The 20,920-nt window shown below is 48.2% G+C and overlaps 1 protein-coding gene across 1 annotated transcript in view; it reads left to right on the forward strand.

Annotated features, from left to right (window-relative positions):
* nfx1 (nuclear transcription factor, X-box binding 1) overlaps positions 1 to 20,920 on the forward strand; it is a 147,277-nt gene that overhangs the window by 20,140 nt on the left and 106,217 nt on the right. Inside the window, exon 2 of the mRNA XM_038797589.1 lies at positions 11,249 to 11,356. The gene's annotated coding sequence lies outside the window, so the exon portion shown is untranslated. The remainder of the gene's footprint in view (positions 1 to 11,248; positions 11,357 to 20,920) is intronic.

Raw genomic sequence — 20,920 nt, forward strand, 5'->3', positions numbered from 1 at the left:
ACGTGTCGTTGAGGAAGGCAAGATAGGCGGCGCACGTTGGTCCTGGGAGGGACAAGATGGCGGTGCCCACGGGCCGCACGTGTTGTGAGCCGAGCAAGATGGCGGCGTCCACTGTCCGCACGTGGTCCGAGGAGGGGAAGATGGCAATGCCCACTGGCTGCACATGGGGGGTGCCGGGACAATAGCGGCAATTGAGCGGACCTGGCTCACTGCAACGAAATGTCCCTTCTTGCCACAGGCCTTGCAGAGGGCACTCCGCGCCAGGCAGCGCTGTCGGGGGTGTTTTGACTGCCCACAGAAGTAGCATTTGGGCCCCCCGGGGTTGGTTGACTGCCGCGTGGCACAGGCGTGGGGTTGGCTGAGGGTGGTCGCTGATGGGGTCCGCGATGGGGTGACCGTCTGCACAGTCCACGATGCACAGGAGTGGGCCGCGTGGTCGGGGGCATCGGCCTGAATGTTGCATGATGCGACCGTAAGTGAGAGCCCTTGTTTTTTTGGTCGCCGCGAGGTCGAGCGTGGCCCCTTCTAAGAGGCGCTGGCGGATGTAGTCAGACCCTATGTCCGTAACAAATTTGTCTCTCAGTGACAAATTTCAATGTTCCGTGGCTGAAACGGTCTGACAGTCACAGTCTCTAACTAGGGCGAGCAGGGCACGCCAGAAATCTTCCACCAACTCACAGGGAAGTTGGCGCCACGTGGAGAGGAGGTGCCTGGCGTAGGTTTTGTTAATCCGCTGAGCGTAGTTTTCCTTCAGTACCGTCATGGCTTCTGCGTAGGTCAGCGCGTCCTGGATAAGTGGAAAGACGTTGGAGCTCAGCCGCGTGTAAAGGTTCTGGAGCTTCTCTGCTTCTGGGATTGTGTCTGGCGCAGACCCAATGTACGCTTCAAAACAGGCTAGCCAATGTTCGAAGTCCTATTTGGCATTGGCTGCTTGAGGACGCAGCTGCAGGCGATCCGGCTTGATGCGGAGGTCCATCTTTGAAAAATCTCTGTGTAATAAATTGATCCACTAGAAATTACGCAAAGAGAGTAGGATGTAATCGAGGCTTCATTACACTGAGCTGTGTGGCCTCCTACAGCAGCTAATGAAATGGCTACTGTACAGGGGGCACACATATTTATACTCCGCCTACTGAGCGGAGCCAGCAGGCAGGGATCTACCCCCGTACCTGTAGTACAGGGGCCTTACCGTAAAGCACCTATATATGCAGTATAATACATCAGTGGTGACTACCGCAGTTATCACCCTGTCGCTCTGGTCCGAGGCGGCCCTCTCCAACTACAGAATCGTTTTTTTCTGCGCCTTCACTTCCCTTTCCAGGCCTTCGATGGTCTGCTGCATTTTCTGCGTCGTCTCCTTCATCATTGCTTGGAGCTCCGACCACAGCGCCTCCTTTATGCTGATCGCTGCGTCCTGCTCACGCTCCGCTGCTTGGTCCGCCACCGTTTTCCCTTTCAGGCTCGCCTGTACCTCCATCTCGTCTTGTGGGGCCGCCTGCCTGCGCGTCCGCCGCTCATGCGCCTCACCCTCGCTGCTGCGTCTCGCTGTCCCTACACCTTGGTGTTTTTCTTTCCTCCAGCCATCTGTCTGTCTCTCTTTCTTTCCCCACTGCTGTTCCTTCCCCTGGGGTTACTCTCACTTCCCCCGCCCCTCTGCTCTCGCTGGGTCTGCCTCAGGCTTCGGGTTTCCTTTTTTTTTGTTGGGGGGGGGGGGGGGGCGGGGGGCGCGGTTGTGGTTGGTTACCATCCTCCCTTCCTCCTGTCTCTCTTTCCTTGGCTCTTTATTTATTTTATTTTTTTTACTTTTATTTTTCCCCCTTCTCCTTCTCTTTTTTATTTCCCTTCCTTCTCACTGGGTCAGGAAGGTTTGGGAGAGAAGTTTCCTGGTGCGGACCGGAGTCCCTCTTTGTCTCGCTGCTCACCACGTGGTCGCTGCCGGTTTGTTGCAGGGGGGTCGGTACCTCTCTGTCTCTCTCTCCTGCTCATTGGCCCCGCTGTCTCCACTCCCGAGCGCTTGAGTCTCTGGCTTCGTGGTCCGGGTTGCCGCTTCACCCAAGTTCTGTTGTGCCGGGGGGGGGGGGGCTCGGTCAGGCAGGCTCGCAGGCTTGTGGGGTGGGGGGGTTCAGTCAGGCAGGCTTGCGGGGTGGGGGGCTCGGTCGGGCAGGCTCGCAGGCCTGCGGGGTGGGGGGGGGCTCGGTAAGGCAGGCTCGCAGGGGGGTGGGGGGCTCGGTCGGGCAGGCTCGCAGGCCTGCGGGGTGGGGGGGGCTCGGTAAGGCAGGCTCGCAGGGGGGTGGGGGGCTCGGTCAGGCAGGCTCGCAGGGTTGCGGGGTGGGGGTGGGGGGGCTCGGTCGGGCAGGCTCGCGGGGTGGGGGGCTCAGTCAGGCAGGCTCGCAGGCTTGCGGGGTGGGGGGCTCGGTCAGGCAGGCTCGCAGGCTTGCGGGGGGGGGGTGGGGGGCTCGGTCGGGCAGGCTCGCAGGCCTGCGGGGTGGGGGGGGGCTCGGTAAGGCAGGCTCGCAGGGGGGTGGGGGGCTCGGTCAGGCAGGCTCGCAGGGTTGCGGGGTGGGGTGGGGGGGCTCGATCGGGCAGGCTCGCAGGCTTGCGGGGTGGGGGGCTCAGTCAGGCAGGCTCGCAGGCTTGTGGGGGGGGCGGTGCTCTGTCACACAGGCTTGTGGGGTGGGGGGGCTCGATCGGGCAGGCTCGCAGGCTTGCGGGGTGGGGGGCTCGGTCAGGCAGGCTCGCAGGCTTGCGGGGGGGGTGGGGGGCTCGGTCGGGCAGGCTCGCAGGCCTGCGGGGTGGGGGGCTCAGTCAGGCAGGCTCGCAGGCTTTCAGGGCGGGTGGGGGGGCTCGGTCGGGCACGCTCGCGGGGTGGGGGGCTCGGTCAGGCAGGCGCGCAGGCTTGCGGGGTGGGGGGCTCGGTCAGGCAGGCTCGCAGGCTTGTGGGGTGGGGGGCTCGGTCAGGCAGGCTCGCAGGCTTGCGGGGTGGGGGGCTCGGTCAAGCAGGCGCGCAGGCTTGCGGGGTGGGGGGCTCGGTCAGGCAGGCTCGCAGGCTTGTGGGGTGGGGGGCTCGGTCGGGCAGGCTTGCGGGGTGGGGGGGCTCGGTCAGGCAGGCTCGCAGGCTTGTGGGGTGGGGGGGCTCGATCAGGCAGGCTCGCGGGGTGGGGGGCTCAATCAGGCAGGCTCGCGGGGTGGGGGGGCTCGGTCAGGCAGGCTCGCAGGCTTGTGGGGTGGGGGGCTCGGTCGGGCAGGCTTGCGGGGTGGGGGGGCTCGGTCAGGCAGGCTGGCAGGCTTGCGGGGTGGGGGGGCTCGATCAGGCAGGCTCGCGGGGTGGGGGGGCTCAATCAGGCAGGCTGGCAGGCTTGCGGGGGGGGTGACAGTGCTTGGTCGGGCAGGCTCGCAGGCTTGCGGGTGGGGAGCGCGGTTCTCGGTCATGCAGGCTTGCGGGGGGGATGCGCGGTCAGGCAGGCTCGCAGGGGGGGTGGCGGTGCTCGGTCGGGCAGGCTTGTGGGTGGGGAGCGCGGTTCTCGGTCACGCAGGCTTGCGGGTTGGGTGGTCCTCAGTCAGGCAGGCTTGCGGGGGGGGTGGTGCTCAGTCGGGCAGGCTCGCAGGCTTGCGGGTGGGGGGTGGCTCGGTCACGCAGGCTCGCAGGCTTGCGGGGGGGGGGGGGGGGGGGGGGTGGCTCGGCCGGGCAGGCTCGCGCTCTGAGGCACCTAGTTCTGTTTGGGGCGCGACTCTCCTCGGCCGCTTCTGAGCCTCCGGCCCCGGTTCCTCCCACACCTTTTTTTTACATTCTCCGGCTCCTCTTGCACACTTATTTCTCCCACGGGCCTTAGCTTACCGTCGGTCTGGTCCCTTGCGGCTTTTTTCCCCCCTGTTCATACCTTCAGGAGTGCGCTGGGTTCACAAGAATAAAAAGAACCCTGGGACTAAACAAACAAACCAATTAAAAAAAACAAAGTTTAGTCCTTTCGCGGGAGCTGACCCGTGCACGTCTTCCCCCTACAGAGCTGTACCGGAAGTCCTCGTATAAAAGCCAACATAAGGGTACTTTACCTGAATGCTCCAAGTATTCGGACTAAGGTAAATGGGTTGATGGCGCAAATCATCGGGCACGACTATGATTTAGTGGCCACTACTGAAACATGGTTAAAGGATGGTCACGACTGGTAGTTAAATATCCAAGGTATCAAACTATTTGGAAGGACAGCGTGGATGGTAAGGGAGGTGGTGTTACTCTGTTATTTAAGGATGACATCCGGGCAGTAGTGAGGGATGACATTGGTGCGATGGAGGATAAGGTTGAATCCATTTGGATGGAAATCAGGAACAGTAAGGCAGAAAAGTCACTGATAGGAATAGTCTTTAGGCCACAAAATAGTAATATTACGGTGGCCTGGGCAATTAACAAAGAAATAACTGATGCATGTAGAAATGGTACAGCCGTTATCATGTCTATATGTCGATTGGTTTAACCAGGTCGGTCAAGGCAGCATTGAGGAGGAATTTATAGAATGTATCCGCGATAGTTTCCTAGAACAATATGTAATGGAACCTACGAGGGAACAAGTGATCCTTGATCTGGTCCTGTGTAATGAGACAGGATTGATTAATAATCTCATAGTTAGGGATCCTCTCGGAAGGAGTGATCACAATATGGTGGAATTTAAAATACAGATGGAGGATGAGAAGGTAAAATCAAACACTAGTGTTTTGTGCTTAAACAAAGGAGAATACAATGGGACGAGAGAAGAGCTGGCTCAGGTAGACTGGGAGCAAAGACTTTATGGTGAAACAGTTGAGGAACAGTGGAGAACCTTCCAAGCGATTTTTCACAGTGCTCAGCAAAAGTTTATCCCAACAAAAAGGAAGGACGGTAGAAAGAGGGAAAATTGACCGTGGGTATCTAAGGAAATAAGGGAGAGTATCAAATTGAAGGAAAAAGCAAACAAAGTGGCAAAGATTAATGGGAAACTAGAGGATTGGGAAATCTTTAGGGGGCAACAGAAAACTACTAAAAAAACTAGAAAAAAGAGTAAGATAGATTATGATAGTAAACTTGCTCAGAATGTAAAAACAGATAGTAAAAGTTGCTACAAATATATAAAACAAAAAAGAGTGGCCAAGGTAAATATTGGTCCTTCAGAGGATGAGAAGGGAGATTTAATAATGGGAGATGAGGAAATGGCTGAGGAACTGAACAGGATTTTTGGGTCAATTTTCACAGTGGAAGACACAAATAACATGCCAGTGACTGATGGAAATGAGGCTATGATAGTGAGGGACTTGAGACGATTGTTATCACTAAGGAGGTAGTGATGGACAAGCTAATGGGGCTAAAGGTGGACAAGTCTCCTGCCCCTGATGGAATGCATCCCAGAGTGCTAAAAGAGATGGCAAGGGAAATTACAAATGCACTAGTGATAATTTACCAAAATTCACTAGGCTGGGGTGGTCCCGGCGGATTGGAAATTGGCAAACATTCCACCACTGTTTAAAAAAGGAGATTGGCAGAAAGTGGGTAATTATAGGCCAGTGAGCTTAACTTCGGTTGTAGGGAAGATGCTGGAATCTATGATCAAGGAAGAAATAGCGAGGCATCTGGATGGAAATTGTCCCATCGGACAGACGCAACATGGGTACATAAAGGGCAGGTCGTGCCTAACTAATTTAGTGGAATTATCAGTGCGGTAGACAACAGGGAGCCAATGGATGAAATGAAAAAATGAAAATCACTTATTGTCACGAGTCTAGATTTCCAGAAGCTTTTGACAAGGTGCCACACAAAAGGTTGCTGCATAAGATAAGTATGCATGGTGTTAAGGGTAAAGTAGTAGCATGAATAGAGGATTGGTTAATTAATAGAAAGCAAAGAGTGGGGATTAATGGGTGTTTCTCTGGTTGGCAATCAGTAGCTAGTGGTGTCTCTCAGGGATCAGTGTTGGGCCCACAATTGTTCACAATTTACATAGATGATTTGGAGTTGGGGACCAAGTGCAATGTGTCCAAGTTTGCAGACGACACTAAGATGAGTGGTAAAGCAAAAATGCAGAGGATACTGGAAGTCTGCAGTGGGATTTGGATAGGTTAAGTGGGCTAGGGTCTGGCAGGTGGAATACAATGTTGACAAATGTGAGGTTATCCATTTTGGTAGGAATAACAGCAAAAGGGATTATTATTTAAATGATACAATATTAAAACATGCTGCTGTGCAGAGGGACCTGGGTGTCCTAGTGTATGAGTCGCAAATTTTTGGTTTACAGCTGCAACAGGTGATTAAGAAGATAAATGGAGTTTTGTCCCTCATTGCTGGGAGGATGGAGTTTAAGACTAGGGAGGTTGTGCTGCAACTGTACAAGGTGGTTGTGAGTCCACACCTGGAGTATTGTGTTCAGTTTTGGTCTCCTTACCTGAGAAAGGACGTACTGGGGCTGGAGGGTGTGCAGAGGAGATTCACTACATTAATCCCAGAGTTGAGGGGGTTAGATTACGAGGAGAGGTTGAGTAGACTGGGACTGTACTTGTTGGAATTTAGAAGGCTGCTGGGGGATCTTATAGAAACATATAAAGTTATGAAGGGAATAGATAGGATAGATGCGGTAGGTTGTTTCCACTGGTGGGTGAAAGAAGAACCAGCATAGCCTCAAGTAAGGGAAAGTAGATTTAGGACTGACCTTAGGAGGAACTTCTTCACCCAAAGGGTTGTGAATCTATGGAATTCCCTGCCCAGTGAAGCAGTTGAAGCTCCTTCATTAAATGTTTTCAAGATAAATGTAGATAGTTTTTTGAAAAATAAAGGGTTATGGTGTTCGAGCGGGAAAGTGGAGCTGAGCCCACAAAAGATCAGCCATGATCTCATTGAATGGTGGAACAGGATCGAAGGGCCAGATGGCCTACTCCTGCTCCTAGTTCTTATGTTCTTATGTAGATGAAAAGGATCTGTGCTATCTTGGTTCTTGGAGACGCTGGTGACTGCTTCTTCAGACCAGTCTTGAACGTACGTGTGAACTGTGCGTTCAGCCAACCCATTCATTGAGGGGGTGATGTGGTGCGGTTCAAATATGTTTGATTCCATTCAGTGTCATGAACTGTTGAACGTTGTTCTGTTGTCTGAGACAAGTATTTCTGGTACATTATGGGTGGCAAAACATCGGTGTGGTTTCTCAACTGTGGCGTTTTTTAAATCGTCATCCACCAGCAAAAGGAATATGACACCCATGATCGGGCCAACATAATCTACATGAACTCTCACCCAAGGTCGACCCGGCCATTCCCAGGGGTCTAAGAGAGTTGTAGCTGGCAACTTCTGGTATAACTGGAATTGGTCACATTCTTTCACAACCATTTCTATATCTGCGTCAGTGCCAGGCCATCAAACATATTTTCTTGCTGGCATTTTCACCTTGGGCACACCTGAATGGGTGATATGCAATTCTTCAAGCAATGGTTCTCTTCCTGCTATGGGATGACCACTCTTGGTCCCCAAAGGATGCCACAATCCTCGCAACTAAGCTCATATTTCCTGAGCTAATAAGGCTTCATTTCCTTTGAAGCTTTCTCATTCCACCATGCGTGCAGTATCATATGTTTAACCTTCGATACCAATGGGTCTCTATGAGTCCAGTACTTAATTTGCTGCAGTGTCACAGGTAAGGAGTCCAGAAAGTTTAAGGCCTTTAAAATCTCTTACAGTCCTAGAGGGGGGTGCCGTGCTTTCTGGTAACAGGAATGTACTTAAGGCCATGGCCAATGTTCGGAAGTATACAACACTGTATCCTGGCAAAGGCAATTGAAAGTGCTTTGCTTCTTTGGAGAACCCTAAAAGTGGCTTGTGGTCTACGATGATAAAATGTCTCCCGTATATGTATTGATTATATTTCTTGATGCAGCGGAAAATAGCCAAGTCTTCTTTTTCAATTGCGGAGATCCTCTTTCCACATCTGATGGATTCTTGATACGTACCAAAGGGACTCTTGGACCCACCCTCCATTGTACAGGTTAGCACAGCTCCTACCCTATATGGTAATGCATCGCATGTAAGTACTATCTTCTTAGAGGAGTCGAAATGTACAAATAAGCATGAAGACCAGAGTGCCTGTTAACTTGGTTAAAAGCCGCTTCCCTGTGGTGGTCTCAAACACCAGCTCTGGCATTTCTTTAACAGCACATACAGCAGTGCTAGCAATGTTGACAGATTGGGGAGGAATCACCCGTCGTAGTTGACTAAAAAAGATCTGAGTTCTGATGTGTTTTTTGGGGACCGATGCCTCTTTAATTGTTCTCACATTGTCCTTTGGGGTGTAACTGCTGAGAACCCACCCGACAACCAAGATAAACCATCTTGTTTGCTTGCAAATGCACTTTTCTCTCTTTAAGCCCACTCCCGCCTCTTGAAACCTTTTGAAAACCTCATCCAAATTTGCCAGATGTTCCTTTTCAGAGGATCCTGTTATTAAAATGTCATTCAAATAAATGACAACCCTGGGCAAACACTGCAGCAAACTCTCAATAGTCCGCTAGAAGATGACATAAGCCGATGAAACTCCAAACAGTAGACAAGTATATTTGTTGAAACCCTTGAGTATTTATGGTGACAAATCCTCTTTATGCATTATCCAGTTCTAACTGTTCGTAAATATTGTTCATGTCCAGCTTGGTATATGTCAAACCCCAGCCAACTTGGTGTAAAGAGCCTCTATTTTGGGGATAGGGTACCTATCTAATTTCATGGCCTGATTTACCTGCAGCTTGTAATCTCTGCAGATGCAAGTGAACTTGTATGGATTGACTACTGGCACAATGGGTGCAGCCCACTCCGCAAATTGTACAGGTCCAAATCTTCTAGACATTTTAATTCAGTTTCTACTTTCTATACTAATGAGTAGGACTCTAAAAGATCTGAGAGTGGCTTCAGATCTGTTGTATCTTTAGACTAATAGCACAAAGAAATAGGATTGCAGAAACATGTGGGTTGGATGAAAGATTAACAGAGGTTCATTGAATCGGTCTTCACTATACAATGTTTTGCACTAGACTCCCTAAAAGCCCGCCAAGTAACTGATGATGTAACATTAGTCACATGACTCGGTTCTTAAAGAGATATTGCACACAATTACAATAACCCACAAATATAACATCCCTTCCCTTTTACTTCTAAGGTCCAACACAACTAATAATCGTATATTAGCAAAGTCATTTGCATCTATATATAAGTGCTGGCATCATATTATTACATCGTAATAACATAGTCAATAAAGTAGACAATCAGGTGGCGTCTATTTCTCACTGGCTGTCTGCGTACCTCTGGGACTTTGTCATTCTCGACCTTAGATGTATTTTCAAGTTCTCTAGTAGATGTCTCCACCCTGGAAGATGTTCCAGTCTCTCTTTCTGAGGGAAGACTAATAGTAAAAGGTTCTTCTGATGCAATCTCTTCTGTAGATGTTACAAAGTCAGATGGAATGAAGACCATTACCTCTTGAGGTAGTTCTGGCACATGCACACTAACGGGTGCTGACAATAATTGATCAGCATGGCATCGCTACACAAGTTTGCCTGTCGTTTGGACTATGTAGGATACTGGACCAGTCTGAACCAATAACATCGCAGGGATTCAGTTCTCACTAGTGGTGTAGCTGCATGTTGACACTTGTTCTCCTTGTTTGAACGAGTGCTTCCTTGAGTTATTTTCTTATCTCAAGATCTGTGACTGTTGTTTTTTGCTTTCCTATGTCAGATGTCTCATCTGGCGAGAGTAAATCAAAGGTAGTCCTCAGCTTCTTTTTCATCACTAGAAAAGCTGGTGAATTTTGTGTCGTTGCATGTGTCATATTTTGGTATGTTGCTAGAAATATGTTCACATGGTGCTGAAGTGAACCTTAGACCATAAGACATAGGAGCAGAATTAGGCCACTCAGCCCATCGAGTCTGGTCCGCCATTCAATTATGGCTGATATTTTTCTCATCCCCTTTCTCCTGCCTTCTCCCCATAACCCCTGATCCCTTTATTGATCAAAAACCTATCCATCTTGGTCTTAAAGACACTCAGTGATTTGGCCTCCACAGCCTTCTGCGGCAAAGAGTTCCACAGATTCACCACCCTCTGGCTGAAGAAATTCCTTCTCATCTCTGTTTTAAAGGATCATCCCTTTAGTCTGAGATTTGTCCTCTGCTTCAGGTTTTTCCTACAAGTGGAAACATCCTCTTCATGTCCACTCTATCCAGGCTTCGCAGTATCCTGTAAGTTTCAATAAGATCCCCCCTCATCCTTCTAAACTCCAACGAGTATTGACCAAGAATCCTCAACCGTTTCTCATACAACATGCTCTTCATTCCAGGGATCATTCTTGTGAACCTCCTCTGGACCCTTTCCAAGGCCAGCACATCTTTCCTTAGATACGGGGCCCAAAACTGCTCACAATACTCCAAATGGGGTCTAACCAGAGCTTTCTGTAGCCTCAGAAGTACATCCCTGGTCTTGTATTCTCACCCTCTCGCCAGGAATGCTAACATTGCATTTGCCTTCCTACCGACTGAACCTGCACGTTAACCTTAAGAGAATCATGAACAAGGACTCCCAAGTCCATTTGTCTTTTGAAGCTTTCAGTGTTTCAGGGAATGGACAAACCTTTTGATAAACCATTCATGGATGGATGGTAAGGTGCTGACTTAATAGGTTGAACTCCACACATCTTTAAGTAGTCTTCACAGAGCTGTAATCTGTGGCCCATTGTCGCTCAGGATCGGCTCTGGTTTTACGAATCTCACAAAGGTCTTGTTGAGTTTCTTAATGGTTTGTTCTGCAGTGGTTGGCTTCATTATCACTACCTCAGACCACTTTAAGTGTATGTCTACAATGACCATGAACATGTACCCCTCGCCTGGATCAACAAAGTCAATGTGCAGATGTTGCTATGGCATTTTAGGCCACTCCCAATCGGGACACCGTTGGTGTGTTCCTTACCCATGCACACGACTGGCACAGTCCTGCTTTTTCTTCCATTTGGACATCAATTCCTGTCCATCAAAAGTAACTTTGTGCTAGTTCTTTTATTCGAACTATGCCTGGGTAACTTTCGTGGAACTGCCCGAAAACGTTTTGTCATAAATTTGGTGGAATAATTATTCTCAATCCCAAAACAGAAATCCACCCTGTCTATTAATTCAAATCTCTTGGAAATGCGCAGTTTTAATTCAGGATGGTTTATTTCTATCTCCCCCTTTAATAACATTTCCGGTACCTTCCCCATCACAGGATCGTTTCTGGTATGTCTACGGACTTGAGCTGCAGTCACTGAAACATTTTCAATCTATGAACAGTAAAAAGTATCATGACTCGGTGGTATTTGACCAGCTGGTAAAGGTAAGCGTAATAATGCATCTGTATTAGCACAATTTTCAGATTGACAGTACTTGATTTCGTGAGAATGTCCCGACAGGATTAACGATCATTGTTGGCACCTACTTGCAGCCAATGAAGGGATACCTTTTGTGTGGCCCAAAAATAGCTATAAAATGGAGCGCACAATGGCACAGTGGTTAGCACTGCTGCCTGTGGCGCTGGGAACCCGGGTTCAATCCCGGCCCCGGGTCACTGTCTGTGTGAAGTTTGCACATTCTCCCCGTGTCTGCATGGGTTCCACCCACACAGCCCAAAGATGTGTGGATTGGCCACGCTAAATTGCCCCGTAATTGGAAAATATAATTGGGTACTCTAAATTTAGAAATAGAAAATAGCTGTCAGCAATGTGAAGTAATGACCAGACATGGATTGATACAATTTCCATACACCAAATATGATATTCAGTGCCTCCTCAGTTAGAATCCATAGTTAGATTCTGCACTTGTTAATGTACAAGATGCAAATGTTATTGGTCTTTCTTCCCCTGAAGGAGTATATACTAATAATAATCGCTTATTGTCACAAGTAGGCTTCAGTGAAGTTACTATGAAAAGCCTCTAGTCGCCACATCCGGTGCCTGTTCAGGGATGCCGGAACGGGAATTGAACCCGCGCTGCTACCTTGTTCTGCATTACAAGCCAGCTGTTTAGCCCACTGTGCTAAACCAGACCCTCAGTATATGTGACATCACTGCTCCAAAACCATGTGGTGAAGTATCACAAGCAAGTTGAAGTCATTTCAGTGTCGCTTTTAAGTGTTGTAAATGTTCTTGCTCATTAGTGCTGGTGATCAATATATTATCTCAGTAATACTTTACCAAGGATGAGAAGGGAGATTTAATAATGGGAGATGAGGAAATGATGAGGAACTGAACAGGTTTTTTAGGTGGATCTTCACAGTGGAAGACACAAATAACATGCCAGTGACTGATGGAAATGAGGCGATGACAGGTGAGGATCTTGAGATGATTGTTATCACTAAGGAGGTAATGATGGGCAAGCTAATGGAGCTAAAGGTAGACAAGTCTCCTGGCCCTGATGGAATGCATCCCAGAGTACTAAAAGAAATGGCTTGAGAAATTGCAAATGCACTTGTGATAATTTACCAAAATTCACTAGACTCTGGGGTGGTCCTGGCGGATTGGAAATTAGCAAACGTGACACCACTGTTTAAAAAAGGAGATAGGCAGAAAGCGGGTAATTATAGGCCAGTGAGCTTCACTTCGGTAGTCGGGAAGACGCTGGAATCTATCATCAAGGAAGACATAGCGAGGCATCTGGATGGAAATTGTCCCATTGGGCAGACGCAGCATGGGTTCATAAAGGGCAGGTCATGCCTAACTAATTTAGTTGAATTTTTTGAGGACATTACCAGTGCGGTAGATAACGGGTAGCCAATGGATGTGGTATATCTGGATTTCCAGAAAGCGTTTGGCTTGGTGCCACATAAAAGGTTGCTGCATAAGTGGGCAGCACAGTAGTTAGCACAGTTGCTTCACAGCTCCAGGGTCCCAGGTTCAATTCCCGGCTTGGGTCACTGTGCGGAGTCTGCATGTTCTCCCCGTGTCTGCGTGGGTTTCCTCCGGGTGCTCCAATTTCCTCCCACAGTCCAAAGATGTGCAGGTTAGGTGTATCGGCCCTGCTAAATTGCCCTTAGTTGCCCAAAAAAGGTTAAGTGGGGGTTACTGGGTTATAGGGATAGGGTAGATATGTGGGCTTGAGTAGGGTGCTCTTTGTAAGGGCCGGTGCAGACCCAATGGGCCGAATGGCCTCCTTCTGAACTGTAAATTCTATGACTACAACTAAGGTTAAGATGCATGGATAGAGGATTGGTTACTTAATAGAAAGCAAAGAGTGGGGATTAATGGGTGTTTCTCTGGTTGGCAATCAGTAGCTAGTGGTGTCCCTCAGGGATCATTGTTGGATCCACAATTGTTCACAATTTACATAGATGATTTGGAGTTGGGGACCAAGTGCAATGTGTCCAAGTTTGCAGACAACACGAAGATGAGTGGTAAAGCAAAAAGTGCAGAGGACACCGGAAGTCTGCAGAGGGATTTGGATAAGTTAAATGAATGGGCTAGGCTCTAGCAGATGGAATACAATGTTGACAAATCTGACGTTAATTCCCTTATGGAAGGAATTACAGCAAAAGGAATTATTATTTAAACAATAAAATATTAAAACATGCTTCTGTGCAGAGACCTGGGTGTGCTATTGCATGAATCGCAAAAAGTTGGTTCACAGGTGCAACAGGTGATTAAGAAGGCAAATGGAGTTTTGTCCTTCATTGCTAGAGGGTGGAGTTTAAGACTAGGGTAGTTATGCTGCAATTGTATAAGGTGTTAGTGCGGCCACACCTGGAGTATTGTGTTCAGTTTTGGTCTCCTTACCTGAGAAAGGACTTACTGGGGCTGGAGGGTGTGCAGAGGAGATTCACTGGGTTAATCAGAGAGTTGAGGGGGTTGGATTACAAGGAGAGGTCGAGTAGACTGGGACTGTACTTGTTGGAATTTAGAAGGATGAGGGGGGACCTTACAGAAACGTATAAAATTATGAAGGGAATAGATAGGATAGATGCAGGCAGGTTGTTTCCACTGGCGGGTAAAAGCAGAACTGGGGGGCATAGCCTCAAAATAAGGAAAAGTAGATTTAGGACTGAGTTTAGGAGGAACTTCTTCACCCAAAGGGTTGTGAATCTATGGAATTCCTTGCCCAAGTGAAGCAGTTGAGGCTCCTTCATTAAATGTTTTTAAGATGGAGATAGATAGTTTTTTAAAGAATAAAGGGATTAAGGGTTATGGTGTTCGGGCCAGAAAGTGGAGCTGAGTCCATAAAAGGTCAGCCATGATCTCATTGAATGGCGGAGAAGGCTCGAGGGGCCAGATGACCTACTCTTGCTCCTAGTTCTTATGTATTGATCCACGTGCAGAGAACCGGATTTACTGTGTCTTAAAATCTCCGTGGATACGAATTGTACTATCCTGTTTCATGACAGGTATAATAGGGGTTTCCCATTGACTCGGAGTGACAGGTTCTAAAGATGCTCTTTACACAAGTCTCAGTACTTCTGCTTCAACCTTTGAACGTATTGCGTAGGGTACAGCTCTAGCCTTGAGACATTTCGGCTGACTAGTTTCCTTAATCTTCAGGGACCCTTATACACCTTTCATGGAGCCCAGTGTGTCTTCAAAAACACTGCTGTATTTTTCCGTTATGATCTGTAAGTCTCACTTTGAATCAACTAAGCTGTTGTCTGCGATTCAATTCAATTTAATCTTTTCCAGTCAAGAGCAGCCAAAGAGAACTGGAAAACCTTCTCACACCACATGGAGAGGTGACTCTGCGGTTTGTTCACTTAGCTCAATCTTGACTGTGATGCAATCTCTCAGTGGCACTCTCTCTCCAGTATAGGTCCTCAAAATCACATATCTAGTTTTAAAGGCTGGTGGTTGGGTTTCCGTTCATAGATGGTCTCAGGAATTAAGGAAACAGCAGCCCTCATATCAACCACTATTTTATCGGTTGTTCATTCAACTTTGGCAGTACCCAAAAACAGTGTGACTAACCCTGGGCTGATAGCATGTACATCTTTAATTCTGCATTGTTTTAGTTTCATTGTGGTTGTTATTCTTTTCTTTCACATTATGAATTTTCTTCGTTGAATTTGGTTTGTTTCTTCCTTTGACGGAGTTCTGTGTCTTCCTTTGAATATTTTTCTCTGGAGAAGTTATGTTACTCCAACAAACTGTGGCCAGTTCTGCTACAATTTTTACATTGCATCAGCCTGTGAATGGCTCATATTTGCACAGCGAAAACACACGCTTGTGCTGGATAGACATTTTCTGACTAGCAGCCAGCTTATGGATCCTCTTGCTTGCTCAAATCGGAGAAGCCTCCTTAGCCACGAGCTCCTTTGAAACAGTGATATCAAATGCAGACTTTAGACATAGATTACTTTCAGTTAATAACCTTCTTAGAATAGCCTCATTAAACAATCTCTAATTGTGTCTTCTCACAAATCACCAAATTCACAAAACTCTGCAAGTCGCTTGAAGATTGCACTGAACTGTGCAATATTTTCACCTTCTTATTCCTTCGATGACAACAAAACTTCTCTGTAATAATCAATGGCTATGGTGAATAATGATCCTCTAATATTTTCACCAGTTCTTGATATTTCTTATCTCTGAGATCTCTGGTTGAACTAAGCTTCTTACTAAATTAAAAGTTTTGCTTCTAATTGTACTTAAGAATACAGGGACCTAAATCTCTTCTGAAATGTTGCTTGATTGAATGACGGAATCTCTCTGAATATGACTTCCAGTTCTGAGTCCTCATCAAAAGAACTCAACGTGACAAAATTTCCCACCATTTTACATGGTGTCAGAATGCTCCTCTTTCACTTAATTCATTCAAGGTGGATTACCAATTTGTAACAGCTTTAATTTACATCAGCTTTAATTTGCAGCAGCTTCAACATTCATCAAATTATCATAATCTTTTGTTCTCCATCCCGCTCTACCTCCATGTCGTACTGTACTACAAGTGACGAGTCCTGTAGCCTGACTCCTTGGATTGCTGGTTTAAAATCGGTACAGGTCCTCTCTTTGAATCTTTGCCCCAAACCCTTACTGGTTCCGGTGCCAGCGCTTTCTGACCTTCTGTTAATCAGTTGGTCGATTGATATGCTGAAGCTGCTTCACTCCAACGTTTCTTTTGAAAAATAATGTTTTTTTCTTCTGATCCGTCTCTTGTCACCAGTTTTCTTTTTGTAAATGTTGTATTGTTAGACTAACAATACAAAAGAAATAGTTTTGCAGAAGCATGTGGGTTTGATGCAAGATTAACAGAGGTTCATTGACTAGGCCTTCACTGTACAAGGTTTGGCACTAGGCTCCCTAATAACCCGCAATGTAGCAGATGATGTCATGTAAGTCACATAGCTTGGTTCTTAGAGACATTGCGCACAATATATTACAGGGTCCACATGGATGTTTACTTGCAATCATTTGATCTTTCCCAATTCCTACTGGAACACGTCTTTGTATCTTTTTATTACTTTGGGCAATGTAGCCTCCGAAGTTGGCCATTCCCTCAATACAAAATGGAGGAACGCAAAGCTTGCAGGGTAAAATGGACAAAGTTTGCAGCACAAGCAGGCTGCAACAAGCCACTGTGTATTCTGTCTGCTAAGAGAGCAGACAGCACCGAAACGAACATTCCGCATACTAATGAGGCAATCTCCGGGACAGTTAACATAGTAATGGAACGATCCCACGGGCAATGGACACAAATAGGGAAGTGATTGCAACATTGTATAGGATACCAGACACCCCGGCACCAGCGGGGTTCGAAGACAAAGCAATGAAGGCCCGCCCAGTAGCCGAGGGACAGCCTCAGTATTGGGGGGATTCAAACAAATAGATTGGGAAGAGACCCAATCGATCCCCAGCAGATGGAGGGTCCGCCCAAAAGGGCACGAAGCCCTAGGACCTATAAAAGACAGGTCCCAAACTTAGTTTGTTCTTCTTGACCAGCCCTCCTCTCTTGACCAGCCTTTACCGAAGAAGACCTTGATCGAGAGAGGAGTTTTGGACAGCAGCCACCAGTAAGTGTCTCACAACGATCGCTACCAGAGATAGACACTCCTAACCCCTTTTAACCCGTACCAACCTGAAGTCTGCGGACCCCGTGCAGAGCAAGAAGCTATTGTCCCCTGATCCGGCAGTTCCTTATTCAGATAAGTATTGGTCTATTTAGTGGTAGGAATAGTTTAGTCATCTTAGCGTGTGCATGAGTAGTTTATAATTGTATTATAATAAACTCATTTGTTTGAACTTACTAATTGGTGTATGGTTTTATTGCTTTGAACTTGACCTTGAAACTTGTGGCGGTATCTTAACAATACCTGGCGATTCCAAAGCTAAGTAACGAAACAGAGCCAAATCGAGTGTTAAGCACACTCACCCAGAACGAGCAACAGCAAACACCCTTCTTTCAATTAAAATGTTTTCAGCCAATTCAACTTGATTTCCACTCACATCCTATTAAACTCGGTTCTTAACCCGGTACCAATATCAATGGGAGCTGTGCAGATTACTATCTATAATTCACTGGAGACACCGCTACTATTTTTATGGCCTGAAGCAGCTTCAGCATATCAGTCGACCAACTGATTAACAGAAGGTCAGAAAGCGCTGGCACCAGAACTGGTAAGGGTTTGGGGCAAAGATTCAAAGAGAGGACCTGTACCGATTTTAAACCAGCAATCCAAGGAGTCAGGCTACAGGGCTCGTCACGTGTAGTACAGTACGACATGGAGGTAGAGCGGGATGGAGAACAAAAGATTATGATAACTTGATGAATGTTGAAGTGCTGCAAATTAAAGCTGTAGTACTCTCCATTCTCAAGCGTTGAATCCCCGCTTGGACATACTGGTAGGTCTGTTCACTTCCATCTTCAGTGGCTGGCTACCTTGCTCACTCGCATATATTTCAGAGAAAAAACGTTCCTTCACCCGCTGGGCTATCCTCTATACTCTGCACTGTGGCTGGATTATTTACTCTGCTGGTGCTGGGCAGGCCCTGCTTGTTTTTGCACATGTGCGTCAAATGTTCTTTCCTCCTACATGCAAAGTACTCTACTTCTCTAAATCTACACCTTTCTGGGGAGAGACTTGCCCTGCACTGCTAGCACTTTGTATAGTTCCCAGGCTGCTGTTTAAATCTTCTATACCCTGTGGCTCATCCGGCTACTGTGTTATTCCCTCTACTTAAACCAATGCCTTCACTCCTGGCACCACTGCTGCTCGCAGCTTCCTGCCCTAACTGGTAGACCTCATCGCTCTGCGCACTTTGCAGCTCCTGGGGGCCCTTCTTAGCGCTCTCTATTGCTGACGCCATTTCCAGGATATTCTTGAAAGTTAACTCGAATTCAGTAACAATTTTCTCTGTATAGCTGCTTGGTTTGCACCATAAACCAATCGGTCCCTTAACATGTCATTGAATGCCAATCCAAAATCACAATGCTCTGCGATTTGGCCTAATCTTGCAACAAATGTTCTTCCCGGACTGCATTTGTACCTTTGTACAATTATCATAGAATTTGCAGTGCAGAAGGAGGCCATTCGGCCCATCAGATCTGCACAGGACCTTAGAAATAGCACCCTAGTCCTCCACCCTATCCCCGTAAGCCAGTAACCTCAGCTAACCTTTTGGACACTAAGGGACAATTTAGCATGGCCAATCCACCTAACCTGCACATCTTTGGACTGTGGGAGGAAACCAGAGCACCGGAGGAAACCCACGCAGACATGGGGCGAAAGTGCAAAATCCACACCAACAGTCAGCTGAGGCCGGAAATGAATCTGGGACTCTGGAGCTGTGAGGCAGCAATGCCACTGTGCCACCCCATCAAGGGCTTAGGATGGTAATACCCCTTTACTAGCTCAATGAGCTTTGCAAGTGGCTATGTGGAGAGCATACAGGGACATAAAATTCCAGATCAAGTTCTATGTCTGGGTTCCACATGCAGTCAGCAAAATAACTTTCTTCCTATCCCCCATCTATTTCATTAGCACGGAAAAATAATTGCAAACTTTCCACATACTGTACTCAATCCTCTATAGCAGCGTCAAAAGCTTGTAATAAAAAGAGATATGGCTACTTTTTCAGGCAGGACTCAATTTGTCTTGACTTTTGCAACAATTTTTTTTTTCAGGTGCAATCCGAGTTCCTTTGTTTTTCCTCATTGCCAATGATTGGTGACCATCAGTTGACTGACTAACTAACTAACTAACAAACTATATACAGAGCTTAATAAACAATTTCTTCACTCTCAGCACTAGGACCGTAACTGGCTGCAAAAACACATGGGGCAGAATTCTCCGCTCCCGCGATAAATCGGGAAGGCCATCGTGAACTCGGCCGAGTTTCACGACGGCCTCGGAGGCCGCTCCTCTCACCGTATTCATCCCCACCCGGGGGGCTAGGAGCGGCGCTCCGTAACACTCGGCTACTAGGCCTTGACGCTTGCGTCAAGGCGGCGTGCCGAGAATGACACGACGACGGCGCCTAAGTGACGTCAGCCGCGCATGCACAGGTTGGCCGGCTCCAACCCACGCATGCGCCGCTAACGTCACGACGGCTCCAACCCGCGCATGCGCCGCTAGCGTCACGACGGCTGATGGCACCAACCCGCGCATGCACGGTTGCCGTCTTCCCCTCCGCTGCCCTGCAAGACGTGGCGGCTTGATCTTGCGGGGCGGCGGAGGGGAAAGCGTACGTCGCTTTGAGACGCCGGCCCGACGATCGGTGGGCACCAATCGCGGGCCAGTCCCCTCCCGAGCACGGCCGTGGTGCTCACTCCCCTCTCCACCCCTCACAAGCTTCAAACTAGCATTTGGCATCCATGTTCACGACGGTAGCGACCAGGTGTGGTTGCCGCCGCCGTTAACCGGTCGGGAACGGCAGGCCGCTCGGCCTATCCAGGCCGGAGAATCGCCGGTAACCGGGAAAAACGGCATGCGCCGATTCTTCCGAGCGGGGGTGGAAGAATCGCGGGGGGTGCCAGGGGGGCGTGTCGTGAGTCACCCGGCCCTCCCGCGATTCTTCCACCCGGCGTGGGGAGCGAAGAATTCCGCCCATGCTCTGCACCAAAATCCTCAAGCTCATTTCCTATTGGAAAATTGGGTCACATGATCCTTCCGATGTATGTTCCCTTAAAGGGGTGCACTACTACATCGGCCCTCTTCTCCTGGCTCCAGCCGAACAGCACCCTCTGCTCTCTCTCAGCACTGCAACCAATTCTCTTTAAAAGTCACCCCCCCACCCATGAACACCGCACCTCCCGCTCCCTCAAAGAACAAAACAGCACAGGAACAGGCATTTTGGCCCTCCAAGCCTGTACCAGTCAGGATACCACTCTTGGTCAAAACCCTCAGCACGAAGAATAGAGCACATCCAACGCCTCCTTGCCCACAGCCCCTCACTTCCTCCATGAACACGGCCCCCACTCCCTCCATGAACACCGCCCCCATTTCCTCCATGAACACCAACCCCACTCCCTCCATGAACACCGACCCCACTCCCTCCATGAACACCACCCTTGCGTAGCCTGCGTGAACACTGCCACCCAGCTCCCTTCTGAACACCACTCCCTGCTCCATCCACGAACATCACACCCATTGCCTTCCTGAACACCCCCTCCACTCCCATCATGAACATGCCTGCTCATTCCATATTGTCCCACTCCCATCATGAACATGCCTGCTCATTCCATAAATATTGTCCCACTCCCATCATGAACATGCCTGCTCATTCCATAAATATTGTCCCACTCCCATCATGAACATGCCTGCTCATTCCATATTGTCCCACTCCCATCATGAACATGCCTGCTCATTCCATAAATATTGTCCCACTCCCTTCATGAACATGCCTGCTCATTCCATAAATATTGTCCCACTCCCTTCATGAACATGCCTGCTCATTCCATAAATATTGTCCCACTCCCATCATGAACA

The sequence above is a fragment of the Scyliorhinus canicula genome, chromosome 5 (genome assembly GCF_902713615.1).
Source record: "Scyliorhinus canicula chromosome 5, sScyCan1.1, whole genome shotgun sequence".
NCBI classification, from domain to species: Eukaryota; Metazoa; Chordata; class Chondrichthyes; order Carcharhiniformes; family Scyliorhinidae; genus Scyliorhinus; species Scyliorhinus canicula.